Below are 19599 nucleotides of genomic sequence, written 5' to 3' on the forward strand. Positions count from 1 at the left end.
ATATACTGTAAATAAAATATAAAAATCTACGGTAAATATATTTTATATACTGTACATGAAATATCAAAAAGTAAACCAAATATATATTATATATTGTATATAAAATATAAAAATGTACAGTAGATATATGGTATATACTGTACACAAAATATCAAAAAGTACACCAAATATATGATATATAGTGTAAATAAAATATCAAAAACTATTGTAAATATATTTTATATACTGTATATAAATGTCAAAGTAAAGCAAATATATATTATGTACTGTATATAAACTATCAGAATGTACAGTAGACATATTGTATATACAGTACACAAAATATCAAAAGTACACCAAATATATATTATATACAGTAAATAAAATATAAAAAACTACAGTAAATATATTTTATATACTGTACATGAAATATCAAAAAGTACACCAAATATGCTTTATATGCTTTAAATAAAATATCAAAGTGTACAGTAAATATATTTTATACACTGTACGTGAAATATCAAAAAGTACAACAAATATATATTATATACTGTAAATAAAATATAAAAACCTACAGTAAATATATTTTATATACTGTACATAATACATCAAAGTAAACCAAATATGTATTATATACTGTAAATAAAATATCAAAAACTACAGTAACTATATTTAATATACTGTACACGAAATACCAAAAAGTACACCAAATATATGTTATATACTGTAAATAAGATATCAAAAACTACAGTAAATATATTTTATATACTGTACATAAAACGTCAAATTAAAGCAAATATATATTATGTACTGTAAATAAAATATCAGAATGTACAGTACATATATCGTATATATTGTACACAAAATATCAAAAATTACACCAAATATATATTATATACTGTAAATAAAATAGAAAAAACTACAGTAAATATATTTTATATACTGTACGTGAAATATCAAAAAGTACACCATATATATATTATGTACTGTAAATAAAATTTTAAAATGCACAGTAGTTATATTGTATATACTGTACACAATATATCAGAAAGTACACCAAATATATATTATATACTGTAAATAAAATATAAAAACCTACAGTAAATATATTTTATATACTGTACAGAATACATCAAAGTAAACCAAATATGTATTATATACTGTAAATAAAATATCAAAAACTACAGTAAATATATTTAATATACTGTACACGAAATACCAAAAAGTACACCAAATGTATATTAAATACTGTAAAGAAAATATCAAAGTGTACAGTAAATATTTTTTATATACACTACATGAAATATCAAAAGTACACGAAATATATATTTTATACTGTAAATAAAATATCAAAATGTACAGTAGATATATTGTATATATTGTACCCAAAATATCAAAAAGAACACCAAACATATATTTTATACTGTAAATAAAATATGAAAACCTACAGTAAATATATTTTATATACTGTACATAAAACGTCAAAATATACCAAATATATATTATGTAATGTAAATAAAATATCAGAATCTACAGTAGATATATTGTATATAGTCTAAACAAAATAACAAAAAGTACACCAAATATATATTTTATATTGTAAATAAAATAAAAAAACTAGAGTTAATATATTTTATATACTGTACATGAAATATCAAAAAGTACACCAAATATATATTTTATGCTGTAAATAAAATACCAAAATGTACAGTAAATATATTTAATGTACTGGACGTGAAATATCAAAATTAAACCAAATATATATAATATACTTTAAATAAAATATCAAAATGTACAGTAGATATATTGTATATACTGTACACAAAATATCAAAAAGTACACCAAACATATACTTTATACTGTAAATAAAATACAAAAACCTACAGTAAATACACTTTATATACTGTACGTAAAACGTCAAAGTAAACCAAATATATATTATATAATTTAAATAAAATATCAAACTATAGAGTATATATAGTATATATTGTACACAAAATATCAATAAGTACACCAAATATATAATATACTGTAAATAAAATATTAAATACAACAGTAAATATATTGTATATGCTGTACATGTAATATCAAAAATTACACCAAATATATATTATATACTGTAAATAAAATATAAAAAACTACGGTAAATATATTTTATATGCCGTACATAAAACGCCAATGTAAACCAAATATATATTATATAGTGTAAATAAAATATCAAAATGTACATTAGATATATTGTATATACTGTACACAAAATATCAAAAATTACACCAAAAATACATTATATACTGTAAATAAAATATCAAAAAATACAGTAAATATATTTAATACACTGTACATAAAATATCAAAAAGTACACCAAATATGTATATTATGCTGTAAATAAAATATCAAAACGTACAGTAGATACATTGTATAAACTGTACATAAAATATCATAAATTACACCAAATATATATTATATACTGTAAATAAAATATCAAAATGTAAAGTAGATATATTGTATATACCGTACACAAAATATCAAAAAGTACAACAAATATATATTATATAGAGTAAATAAAATATCAAAAATTAGAGTAAATATATTTTATATACTGTACATAAAATGTCAAAGTAAAAAAATTATATGTATTAAATAGTGTAAGTAAAATATCAAAATGAGCAGTAGATATATTGTAAATACTGTACAAAAAATATCAAGAAGTACCCCATATATATAATATACTGTAAATAAAATATCAAAACCTACAGTAAATATATTTTATATTATGTACATAAAATGTCATAAAGAACACCAAGCATATATTGTATACTGTACATAAAATATAAAAAACTAGAGTAAATATATTTTATGTACTGCATATATAATATTATATAAAAGTACAATACAGAAATATTATATACAGTCAGGGAAATATCAAAAAGTACAGTAAATATGTATTACATACATTTCATAAAATATCTAAAAGTACCTTAAATATATATTACTTACAGTACATAAAATATCAAAAAGTACAGCAAATATATATTATATACTGTAAATAAAATGTTACGATGCACAGTAAATATGTTTTATATACTGTACATGAAATATCAAAAAGTACACCATATATATTCCATAGTGTAAATAATATATCAAAAAAAAGTAAATATGTTTTATATACTGCACATAAAATGTCAGAGTAAAGCAAACCTATATTATATACTGTAAATAAAATATCAACTATACAGTAGATATACTGTATATACTGTACAAAAAATATCAAAAAGTACAGCAAATATATACTATATACTGCAAATAAAATATAAAAAACTACAGTAAATATATTTTATATACTGTACATGAAATATCAAAAAGTACACCAAATATATATTATATGCTATAAAAAAAAATATTAAAATGTACAGTAAATATATATTATCTACTGTACATGAAATATCAAAAAGTACACCAAACATATATTATATACTGTAAATAAAATATCAAAATATACAGAAGATATATTGTATGTACCGTACACAAAATATCAAAAAGTACACCAAATATATATTATATACTGTAAATAAAATATAAAAAACTATAGTAAATATATTTTATATACGATACATAAAAGGTCAAAGTACACCAAATATATATTATATACTCTAAAAAAAATATCAAAATGTACAGTAGACATATTGTATATACTGTACACAAAATGTCAAAATTACACCAAATATATATTATATAGTGTAAATAATATATGAAAAACTAGAGTAAATATATTTTATATACTGTACAAAAAATGTCAAAGTAAAGCAAACATATATTATATACTGTAAATAAAATATCAAAATATACAGTAGATATAGTGTATATACTGTACACAAAATATCAAAAAGTACACCAAATATATACTATATACTGTAAATAAAACATAAAAAACTACAGTAAATATATTTTATATACTGTACATGAAATATCAAAAGTCCACCAAATATATATTATATGCTGTAAATAAAATATCAAAATGTACAGTAAATATATTTTATATACTGTATGTGAAATATCAAAAAGTACACCTAATATATATTATCTACAGCAAATAATATATCAAAATGCACAGTAGTTATATTGTATATACTGTACACAAAATATCAGAAAGTACACCAAATATATATTATATACTATAAATAAAATATAAAAATCTACGTTAAATATATTTTATATACTGTACATAAAACATGAAAATAAACAAAATATATTATATACAGTAAATAAAATATCAAAACCTACAGTAAATATATTTTATTTACTTTACATAAAATGTCAAAAAGTACACCAAATATATATTATATACTGTAAAGGAAATATCAAAATGTACAGTAGATATATTGTATATACTGTACACAAAATATCAAAAAGTACACCAAATATGTATTATATACTGTAAATAAAATATCAAAATGCGCAGCAGTTATATTGTTTATACTGTGCACAAAATATCAAAAAGTACACCAAATATATATTATATACTGTAAATAAAATATAAAAATGTACTGTAGATATATTGTATATACTGTACAAAAAATATCAAAAAGTACACCAAACATATATGATATACTGTATATAATATATCAAAAAGTAGAATAACTATATTTTATATACTCTACATAGTATGTCAAAAATTATAACAAATATGTATTATATACTGTAAAAAAATATCAAAAACTACAGTAAATATACTTTACATACTGTATATAAAATGTCAAAATAAAACAAATATATATTAAATAGTGTAAATAAAATATGAAAATGTACAGTAGATATATTGTAAATACTGTACACAAAATATCAAGAAGTACACCAAATATATATTATATACTGTAAATAAAATATCAAAATGTACAGTAGATATATTGTATATAATATACACAAAATATAAAAACTACACCAAATATATATTATATACTGTAAATAAAATATCAAAATGTACAGTAGATATATTGTATATACTGTACACAAAATATAAAAAAGTACAACATACATATATTATATACTGTAAATAAAATATCAAAAAGTACAGTAAGTATATTTTATATACTGTACATAATATGTCAATTATTACACCAAATATGTATAATATAGTGTACATAAAATATCAAATACTACAGTAAATACATTTTATATAGTGTAAACAAGAGGTCTAAGGAAAGAAAGTATATATTATATACTGTAAATACAATATCAAAATGTACAGTACATATAGTATATACTGTACACAAAATATCAAAAAGTACAACAAATATATATTATATACTGTAAATAAAATATTAAAATCTACAGTAAATATATTTTATATACTGTATATAAAATGTCAAAGTAAAACAAATATATATTAAATAGTGTAAATAAAATATGAAAATGTACAGTAGATACATTGTAAATACTGTACACAAAATATCAAAAAGTACACCAAATATATATTATATACTGTAAATAAAATATCAAAATGTAGAGAAAATATATTTTATATACTGTACATGAAATATCAAAAGGTACACCTAATATATATTATATACTGTAAATAAAATATCAAATTTTACAGAGATATATTGTATATACTGTACAGAAAATATGAAAAAGTACACCAAATATATATTATATACTGTACATAAAATATCAAAACCTACAGTAAATATATTTTATTTACTGTACACAAAATGTCAAAAAGTACACCAAATCTATATTACATACTGTAAATAAAATATCAAAATGTACAGAAAATATATTTTATATACTTTACGTGAAATATCAAAAAGTACATCAAATATATATTATATACTGTTAATAAAATATCAAAATGTACAGGAGATATATTGTATGTACTGTACACAAAATATCAAAAAGTACACCAAATATATGTTATATACTGTAAATAAAATATCAAAAACTACAGTAAATATATTATATATTCTGTACATAAAACGTCAAAGTAAAGCAAATATATATTATGTACTGTAAATAAAATATCAGAATGTACACTAAATATATTTTATATACACTACGTGATATATCAAAAAGTGCACGAAATATGTATTATATACTGTAAATAAAATATCAAAATGTACAGTAGATATATTGTTTATATTGTACACATAATATAAAAAGTACAACAAATGTATATTAAGTACTGTAAATAAAATATAAAAAACTTCAGTAAATTTATTTTATATACTGTACATAATACGTCAAAGTATACCAAATATATATTATGTAATGTAAATAAAATATCAGAATCTACAGTAGATATATTGTATATACTCTAAACAAAATAACAAATAGTACACCAAATATAAATTATATACCGTAAATAAAATATCAAAATGTACAGGACATATATTGTATATACTCTACGCAACATTTCAAAAATTACACCAAATATATATTATATACTGAAAATAAAATATCAAAGTGTACAGTAAGTATATTTTTTATGCTGTACGTGAAATATCAAAAAGTACACCAAATATATAACATGTACTGTAAATAAAATATCAAATTGTTCAGTAGATATATTTTATATACTGTACACAAAATATCAAAAAGTACACAAAATATATATTATATACTGCAAATAAAATATAAAAACCTACATTAAATATATTTTATATACTGTATATAAAACGTCAAAGTAAATCAAATATATATTATATACTCTAAATAAAATATCAAAATGTACAGCTGATATATGTTATATATTGTACACAAAATATCAAATGTACACCAAATATATATTATATAGTGTAAATAAAATATAAAAAACCAGAGTAAATATATTTTATATACTGTACATGAAATATGAATAAGTACACCAAATATATATTATATGCTGTAAATAAAATATCAAAGTTTACAGTAAATTTATTTTATATACTGTATGTGAAATATCAAATGTACACCAAATATATATTATATACTGTTAATACCAAAATGTACAGTAGATATATTGTATGTACTGTACACAAAATATCAAAAAGTACACCAAATATATATTATATGCTGTAAATAAAATATCAAAATGTACAGTAAATATACTTTATATACTGTATGTGAAATATCAAATGTACACCAAATATATATTATATACTGTAAATAAAATATAAAATGTACAATAATTATATTTTTTGTACTGTACATAATATGTCAAAAAGTACAACAAATATATATTATATACTGGAAATAAAATATCAAAATCTACAGTAAATATATTTTATTTACTGTACATAAAATGCCAAAAAGTACACCAAATATATATTTTATATCCTAATAATATATCAAAATGTACCGAAAATATATTTTATATAGTGTACATGAAATATGAAAAAGTACACCAAATATATATTATATAATGTAAATAAAATATCAAAATGTACAGTAGATATATTGTATATACTGTACACAAAATATCAAAAAGTCCATCAAATATATGTTATATACTGTAAATAAACTACCAAAAACTACAGTAAATATATTTTATATACTGTTCAAAAAACGTCAAAGTAAAGCAAATATATCTTATATACTGTAAATAAAATATCAGAATGTACAGTAGATATATTGTATATACTGTAGAAAAAAATCAAAAGTACACCAGATATATTTTATATACTGTAAATAAAATATAAAAAACTACAGTAAATATATTTTATATAATGTACAAGAAATATAAAAAAGTACAACAAATATATAATATATGCTGTAAATAAAATATCAAACTGTACAGTAAATATATTTTATATACTGTACGTGAAATATCAAAAAGTTCACGAAATATATATTATATACTGCAAACAAAATATCAAAATGTACAGTAGATATAGTTTATATACTGTACAAAATATATCAAAAATTACACAAAATATATATTATACACTGTAAATAAAATATAATAAACTACACTAAACATAATCTATACACTGTACATAAAACATCAAATTAAACCAAATATATATTATATAGTGTAAATAAAATATAAAAATATACAGAACATATATTGTATATACTGTACACAAAATATCAAAAATTACACCAGATATATAATATCTACTGTAAACAAAATATAAAAAACTACAGGAAATATATTTTATATACTGTACATGAAATATCAAAATGTACACCAATTATATATTATATGCTGTAAAAGAAATATCAAAATGTACAGTCGATATATTGTATATACTGTACAAAAAATATCAAAAAGTGCACGAAATATATATTTTATACTGTAAATAAAATGTACAAGCCTACAGTAAATATGTTTTATATACTGTACATAAAAAGTGAAAGTAAACCAAATATATATTACATACTCTAAATAAAATATCAAAATGTACAGTAGATATATTTTATATACTGTACACAAAATATCAAAAAGTACACCAAATATATATAATATAACGTAAATAAACAATAAAAAACAACAATAAATATATTGTATATACTGTACATGAAATATGAAAAAATACACCAAATATATATTATATAATGTAAATAAAATATCAAAATGTACATTAGATATATTGTATATACTGTACACAAAATATCAAAAAGTACACAAAAGATATATTTTATACTTTAAATAATATATCTAAATGTGCAGTACATATATTGTATATACTGTACAGAAAATATCAAAAAGTACACCAAATATATATTTTATACTGTAAATAAAATATCAAAATGTACAGTAGATATATTGTATATACTGTACACAAAATATCAAAAAGTACACAAAACATATATTATATACTGTAAATAAAATATAAAAATTTAGGGTAAATATATTTTATATTCTGTACATAAAACGTCAAAGTAAACCAAATATATATTATATACTGTAAAGAAAATATCAAAATCCACAGTAGATATATTGTATATACTGTACACAAAATATCAAAAATTACAACAAATATATATTTTATACTTTAAATAAATTATCAAAATGTACAGTAGATATATTGTATATACTGTACAGAAAATATCAAAAAGTACACCAAATATATATTATATACTGTAAATAAAATACAAAAAACTCTATGCTAAAAATACTTTATGTACTGTACATAAAACGGCAAAATAAAGGAAATATATATTATATACTGTAAAGAAAATATCAAAATCCACAGTAGATATATAGCATATAATATAAACAAAATACGAAAAAGTACACCAAATATATATTATATACTGTAAATAAAATATCAAAATATTCACTAGATATATTGTATATAATGTACACAAAATAGCAAAAAGTACACCAAATATATATTATATACTCTAAAGAATCTATCAAAATGTGTATTAGATATATTGTATATTCTGTATACAAAATATCAAAAAGTACACCAAACATATATTATATACTGTAAATAAAATATCAAAAAGTACAGTAAGTATATTTTATATACTGTACATAATATGTCAAATAGTACATCAAATATATATAATATACTGTAAATAAAATATCAAAAACTACTCTAAATATATTTTATATAGTGTAAATAATAGGTCTAAGGAAAGCAAATATATATTATATACTGTAAATAAAATATCAAAATGTACAGTAGTTATATTGTATATACTGTGCACATAATATCAAAAAGTACACCAAATATATAATATACTGTAAATAATATATCAAAACTACAGTAAATATATTTTATATACCATATATAAAATGTCAAAGTAAAGCAAACATATATTATATAATATAAATAAAATAACAAAATATACAGTAGTTTTATTGTATATGCTGTACACAAAATATCAAAAAGTACACCAAATATATACTTTATATTGTAAATAAAATATCAAAAATTACAATAAATATATTTTATATAGTATACATGAAATATCAAAAATTACACTAAGCATATATTATATGCTGTAAATAAAATATCAAAATGTACAGTAAATATATTTTATATACTGTACATGTAATATCAAAAATTTCACCAAATATATATTATATACTGTTAATAATATATCTAAATGTACAGTAGATATATTGTATATACTGTACAGAAAATATCAAAAAGTACACCAAATATATAGTATATACTGCAAATAAAATATAAAAAACTACAGTAAATATATTTTATATACTGTACACAAAACGTCAAAGTAAACCAAACATATATTATATACTCTAAATAAAATATCTAAATGTACAGTAGATATATTGTATATAATGCACACAAAATATCAAAAAGTACACCAAATATATATTTTATACTGTAAATAAAGTATAAAAAACTACAGTAAATATATATTATATACTCTATATGAAATATCAAAAGGTACACCAAATATATATTATATACTGTAAATAAAATTTCAAAATGTACAGAAAATATATTTTATATACTGTACATGAAATATCAAAAAGTACACCAAATACATATTATATACTGTAAATAAACTATCAAAATATACAGTAGATATATTGTATATACTGTACGCAAAATATCATAAAGTACACCAAATATATGTTACACACTGTAAATAAAATTTCAAAAACTACAGTAAATATATTTTATATACTGTACATAAAACGTCAAAGTAAAGCAAATATAAATTATGTACTGTAAATAAAATATCAGAATACACAGTACATATATTGTATATACTATACACAAACTATCAAAAAGTACACAAAATATATATTATATACTGTAAATAAAATACAAAAATCTACAGTATATATATTTTATATACTATACACAAAATATCAAAAAGTACACCAAATATATATTATTTACCGTAAATAAAATATAAACAACTACAGTAAATATATTTTATATACTGTACATGAAATATCAAAAATTCTACCAAATATGTATTTTATGCTGTAAATAAAATATCAAAATGTACAGTAAATATGTTTTATATACTGTACGTGAAACATCAAAACGTACACCAAATATATATTATATACTGTAAGTACAATATCAAAATGTACAGTAGATACATTGTATCTACTGTACACAAAATATCAAAAACGACACCAAATATATATTAACTACTCTTAATAAAATATAAAAACCTAAAGTAAATATATTTTATCCACTGTACATAAAACGTCAAAGTAAACCAAATATATATTATATACTGTAAACAAAATATCAAAATGTACAGTAGATATATTGTATATACTGTACACAAAATATCAAATGTACACCAAATATATATTAAATGATGTAAATAAAATATAAAAATCAACAGAAAATATAATTTATATCCTGTACCTGAAATATGAAAAAGTACACCAAATATATGTTATATAGTGTAAATAAAATATCAAAATGTACACTAGATATATTTTATATACTATACACAAAATATCAAAAAGTACACCAAATATATATTATATAATGTAAATAAAATATAAAAACCTACATTAAATATATTTTATATACTGTACATAAAACATCAAATTACATGAAATATATATTATATAGTGTAAATAAAATATCCAAATGTACAGTAGATATATTGTATATGTTGTACACTAAATATCAAAAAGTACACCAAATATATATTGTATACTGTAAATAACATATCAAAATGTACAGTAGATATATTGTATATACTCTACACAAAATATCAAGAAGTAATCCAAACATATATTATATAATGTAAATAAAATATCAAAAAGTAAAATAAGTATATATTGTATACTTTACATAATATGACAAAATATACACAAAATATATATTATATACTGTAAATAAAATATCAAAAACTACAGTAAATATATTTTATAAACTGTAAATAAATGTCAAAGAAAAGCGAATATATATTATGTACTGTAAATAAAATATAAGAATGTACAGTAGATATATTGTATATATTGTACACAAAATATCAAAAAGTACACCAAATATATATTATATACTGTAAATAAAATATAAAAAACTACAGTAAATATAATTTATATACTGTATAGGAAATATCAAAAAGTACACCAAATATATAATATATGCTGTAAACAAAATATCAAAGTGTACAGTAAATATATTTTATATACTGTGCATGAAATATCCAAAATTACACCAAATATATATTATATACTCTAAATAAAATAACAAAATATTCAGTAGATGTATATTATATACTGTACACAAAATATCAAAAAGTACAACAAATATATATTATATACTGTAAATAAAATATAAAAACGTAAAGTAAATATATTTTATATACTCTACATAAAACGTCAAATAAACCAAATGTATATTATATACTGTAAATAAAATATCAAAATGTACAGTTGATATATCGTATATACTGTACACATAATATCAAAAAGTACACCAAATATATATTTAATGCTGTAAATAAAATATAAAATGTACAGAATATATATTTTATATACTGTATATGAAATATCAAAAGGTACACCAAATATATCTTATAAACTGTAAATAAGATATCAAAATGTACAGTAGATATATTGTATATACTGTACATAAAATGTCAAATTAAAACAAATATATATTAAATAGTGAATATAAAATATCAACATGTGCAGTAAATATATTGTATATACTGTACACAAAATATCAAAAAGTACACCAAATATATATTATATACTGTAAATAATATATCAAATTGTACAGTAGATATATTGTGTATACTGTACACACAATATCAAAGAGTACACCAAATATATGTTATATACTGTAAATAAAATATCAAAAACTACAGTAAATATATTTTATATACTGTATATAAAACGTCAAAGTAAAGCAAATATATATTATGTAGTGTAAATGAAATAATAGAATATAGAGTAGATATATTGTATATAGTGTACACAAAATATCAAAAAGTACACCAAATATATATTATATACAGTAAATAAAATATAAAAACTACAGCAAATATATTTGATATACTGTACATGAATTATCAAAAAGTACACCGAATATATATTACATGCTGTAAATAAAATATCAAAGTGTACAGAAAATATATTTTATATACTGTCCGTGAAATATCAAAAATTACACCAAATATATATTATATACTCTAAATAAAATATCAAAATGTACAGTAGATATGTTGTATACACTGTACAGAAAATATCAAAAAGTACACCAAATATATGTTTTATACTGTAAATAAAATATCAAAAACTACAGTAAATTTATTTTATATACTGTACCTAAACGTCAAAGTAAAGCAAATATATATTATGTACTGTAAATAAAATATCAGAATGTACAGCAGATATGTTGTATATACTGTACACAAAATATCAAAAAGTACACCAAATATATATTATATACTGTAAAAATTTCAAAAAGTACAACTATATTTTATGTACTGTACATAATATGTCTAAAAGTACACCAAATATATATTATATACTATGAATAAAATATCAAAATCTACAATAAATATATTTTATATACTCTAAATAAAAGGTCTAAGTAAAGCACATATATAAAATAGTGTAAATAAAATATCAAAATGTACAGTAGATATATTTTATATACTGTACACAATATATCAAAAAGTATACCAAATATATATTATATACTGTAAATAAAATATCCAAAACTACAGTAAATATATTTTATATACTGTACATACAATGTCAAAGTAAAATAAATATATATTATACTGTGTAAATAAAATATCAAAATGTATACTAGATATATTGCAAATACAGTACACAAAATATCAAAAAGTACACCAAATATATATTATATACTGTAAATAGAATATCAAAACCTACAGTAAATATATTTTATTTACTGTGCATAAAACGTCAAAAAGTACACCAAATATATATTAAATACTGTAAATAAAATATCAAAATATACAGAAAATATATTTTATATACTGTACACATAATATCAAATGTACACCAAATATATGTTATATACTCTAAATAAAATATCAAAAACTACAGTAAATATATTTTATATGCTGTACATAAAACGTCAAAGTAAAGCAAAGATATATTATGTACTGTAAATAAAATACCAGAATGTACAGGAGATATAATTTATATAGTGTACACAAAATATCAAAAGAACACCAAATATATACTATATACTGTAAATAAAATATCAAAATGCACAGTAGATATATTTTTTATACTGAACACAAAATATCAAAAAGTACACCAAATATATATTATATAATCTAAATAAAATATAAAAACCTACATTAAATATATTTTATATATTGTACATAAAACATCAAAGTAAACCAAATATATATTATGTATTGTAAATAAAATATCAGAATATACAGTAGATATATTGTATATGTTGTACACAAAATATCAAAAAGTACACCAAATATATATTATATACTTTAAATAAAATATCAATATGTACAGTAGATATATTGTATATACTGTACACAAAATATCAAGAAGTAATCCAAACATATATTATATAATGTAAATAAAATACCAAAAATAAAATAAGTATATATTGTATACTGTACATAATATGACAAAATATACACAAAATATATATTATATACTGTAAATAAAATATCAAAAACTACAGTAAATATATTTTATAAACTGTAAATAAAAAGTCTAAGTAAAGCAAATTTATATTATATACTATACATAAAATATCAAAATGTACATTAGATATATTTTAAATACTGTACACAAAATATCAAAAAGTACACCAAATATATATTATATAGTGTAAATAAAATATCAAAAACTACAGTAAATATTTTTATATACTGTACATAAAATATCAAGTAAAACAAATATGTATTAAATAGTGTAAATAAAATATCAATATGTACCGTAGATATATTGTATATAGTGTACACAAAATATCAAAAAGTACACCAAATATATATTATATACTGTAAATAAAATATAAAAAACTACAGTAAATATATTTTATATACTGTACATTAAATATCAAAAAGTACACCAAATATATAATATATACTGTAAATAAATTATCAGAATGTACAGTAGATATATTGTATACACTGTACACAAAATATCAAAAAGTACACCAAATACATATTTTATACTGTAAATAATATATCAAAATGTACAGTAGATGTATTGTAGATACTGTACACAAAATATCAAAGAGTACACCAAATATATGTTATATACTGTAAATAAAATATCAAAAACAACAGGAAATATATTTTATATACTGTACATAAATGTCAAAGTAAAGCGAATATATATTATGTACTGTAAATAAAATATCAGAATGTACAGTAGATATATTGTATATACTGTACAAAAAATATCAAAAGTACACCAAATATATATTATATAGTGTAAATAAAATATAAAAAACTACAGTAAATATATTTTATATACTGTACAAGAAATATAAAAAAGTACACCAAATATGTATTATATGCTGTAAATAAAATATCAAAGGGTACAGTAAATATATTTCATATACTGTACGTGAAATATCAAAAAGTTCACCAAATATATATTATATACTGTAAAGAAAATATCAAAATGTACAGTAGATATAGTTTATATACTGTACAAAAAATATCAAAAAGTACACTATATATTATATACTGTAAATAGAATATAACATCCTACAGTAAATATATTTTAGATACTGCACATAAAACGTCAAAGTACACCAAATATATATTATATACCGTAAATAAAATATCAAAGTGTACAGTAGATATATGCTATATACTGTACACAAAATATCAAAAGGTACACGAAATATATTATATACTGTAAATAAAATATCAAAATGTACAGTAGATATATTGTATATACTGTACACAAAATATCAAAAAGTACACCAAACATATATTATATACTGTAAATAAAATATCAAAAAGTACAATAAGTATATTTTATATACTGTACATAATATGTCAAAAAGTACACCTAATATATACTATATACTGTAAATAAAATATCAACAACTACAGTAAATATATTTTATAAACTCTAAATAAAAGGTCTAAGTAAAGCATATATACATTATATACTGCAAATAAAATATCAAAATATACAGTGGATATATTGTATCTACTGTACACAAAATATCAAAAAGTACACCAAATATATACTATATACTGTAAATAAAATATCAAAAACTACAGTAAATATATTTTAAATACTGTACATAAAATGTCAAAGTAAAGGAAACATATATTATCTACTGTAAATAAAATATCAAAATGTACAGTAGTTATATTGTATGTAGTGTACAGAAAATATCAAAAAGTACACCAAATATATATTATATATTGTAAATAAAATATCAAAAACTACAGTAAATATATTTTATATACTGTACATGAAATATCAAAAATTACACCAAATATATATTATATGCTGTAAATAAAATATCAAAATGTACAGTAAATATATTTGATATACTGTACCTGTAATATCAAAAAGTACACCAAATATATATTATATACTGTAAATAAAATATCAAAATGTACAGTATATATTGTATATACTGTACCAAAAATATCTAAAAATACAACAAATATATATTATATACTATAAATAAAATATGAAAACCTACAGTAAATATATTTTAAATACTGTACACAAAACGTCAAAGTAAAGCAATTATATATTATATACTCTAAATAAAATATCCAAATGTACAGTAGATATATAGTATATAGTGTACACAAAATATCAAAAAGTACACCAAATATATATTTTATACTGTATATAAAATATCAAAATGTACAGTAGATATATTGTATATACTGTACACAAAATATCAAAAAGTACACCAAATTTATCTTTTATACTGTAAATAAAATATCAAAATGTACAGTAGATATATTGTATATACTGTACACAAAATATCAAAAAGTACACCAAATATGTATTATATACTGTAAATAAAATGTAAAAAACTATGGTAAATATATTGTATATACTGCACATAAAACGTCAAAGTAAACGAAATATATATTATATACTGTAAAGAAAATATCAAAATCCACAGTAGATATATTGTTTATACTGTACAGAAAATACCAAAAAGTACACCAAATATATATTATATACCGTAAATGAAATATCAAAATGTACTGTAGATATATTGTATATAATGTACACAAAATATCAAAAAGTACACCAAATGTTTATTATATACTGTAATTAAAATATCAAAATGTACAGTAGATATATTGTATATTCTGTTTACAAAATATAAAAAGTACACCAAACATATATTATATACTGTAAATAAAATATCAAAAAGTACAGTAAGTATATTTTATATACTGTACATAATATGTCAAATATTACACCAAATATATATAATATACTGTAAATAAAATATCAAAAACTACAGTAAATATATTTTATATAGTGTAAATAATAGGTCCGAGGAAAGCAAATATATATTATGTACTGCAAATAAAATATCAAAACGTACAGTAGTTATATTGTATATAATGTATACAAAATATCAAAAATTACACCAAATATATATTGTATACAGTAAATAAAATATAAAAAACTACAGTAAATATATTTTATATACCGTACACGAAATATCAAAAAGTACACCAAATATGTATTATACACTGTAAGTAAAATATCAAAAAGTGTAGTAAATATATTTTATATACTGTACATAAAATGTCAAAGTAAAGCAAATATATATTATATACTGTAAATAAAATATCAGAATGTACAGTAGAAATATTGTATATAATGTACATAAAATATCAAAAAGTACACCAAATATATATTATATAGTGTAAATAAAATATCAAATCTACAGTAAATATATTTTATATACGGTGTATAAAATGTCAAAGTAAAGCAAACATATATTATATAATATGAATAAAATATCAAAATGTACAGTACTCATATTGTATATACTGTAAGCAAAATATCAAAAAGTACACCAAATATATAATATATATTGTAAATAAAATATCAAAATGTACAGTAAATATATTTATATTATGTACATAAAATGTCATAAAGAACACCAAATATATATTATATACTGTACATCAAATATCAAAAACTAGAGTAAATATATTTTATGTACTGCATATATAATATTATCTAAAAGTACAATAAAGAAATATTATATACAGTCAGGGAAATATCAAAAAGTACAGTAAATATGTATTACATACATTTCATAAAATATCTAAAAGTACCTTAAATATATATTACATACAGTACATAAAATATCAAAAAGTACAGCAAATATATATTATATACTGTAAATAAGTTGTTACAATGCACAGTCAATATGTTTTATATACTGTACTTGAAATATCAAAAAGTACACTATATATTCTATAGTGTAAATAATATATCAAAAACTACAGTAAATATATTTTATATACTGTACATAAGATGTCAGAGTAAAGCAAACATATATTATATACTGTAAATAAAATATCAACTATAGAGTATATATACTGTATATAGTGTACAAAAAATATCAAAAAGTACAGCAAATATATACTATATACTGCAAATAAAATATAAAAAACTCCTGTAAATATATTTTATATACTGTACATGAAATATCAAAAAGTAAACCAAATAAATATTATATGCTATAAACAAAATATTAAAATGTACAGTAAATACATTTTATATACTGCACATGAAATATCAAAAAGTACACCAAATATATATTATATACGGTAAATAAAATACGAAAATATACAGAAGATATATTGTATGTACCGTACACAAAATATAAAAAGTACACCAAATATATATCATATACTGTAAATAAAATATAAAAAACTACAGTAAATATATTTTATATACGATACATAAAGGTCAAAGTTCACCAAATATATATTATATACTGTAAATAAAATATCAAAATGTACAGTAGATATATTGTATATACTGTACACAAAATATCAAAATTACACCAAATATATATTATATATTGTAAATAATATATGAAAAACTACAGTAAATATATTTTATATACTGTACATAAAATGTCAAAATAAAGCAAACATATATTATATACTGTAAATAAAATATCAAAATATACAGTAGATATAGTGTATATACTGTACACAAAATATCAAAAAGTACACCAAATATATACTATATACTGTAAATAAAATATAAAAACTACAGTAAACATATTTTATATACTGTACATGAAATATCAAAAGTCCACCAAATATATATTATATGCTGTAAATAAAATATCAAAATGTACAGTAAATATATTTTATATACTGTATGTGAATTATCAAAAAGTACACCAAATATATATTATGTACTGCAAATAAAATAACAAAATGCACAGTAGTTATATTGTATATACTGTACACAAAATATCAGAAAGTACACCAAATATATATTATATACTGTAAATAAAATATAAAAAACTACAGTAAATATATTTTATATACTGTACATAAAACATGAAATTAAACAAAATATATATTATATACAGTAAATAAAATATCAAAACCTACAGTAAATATATTTTATTTACTGTACATAAAATGTAAAAATGTACACCAAATATATATTATATACTGTAAAGGAAATATCAAAATGTACAGTAGATATATTGTATATACTGTGCACAAAATATC

The sequence above is a fragment of the Pan paniscus genome, chromosome Y (genome assembly GCF_029289425.2).
Source record: "Pan paniscus chromosome Y, NHGRI_mPanPan1-v2.0_pri, whole genome shotgun sequence".
Taxonomy (NCBI): Eukaryota; Metazoa; Chordata; class Mammalia; order Primates; family Hominidae; genus Pan; species Pan paniscus.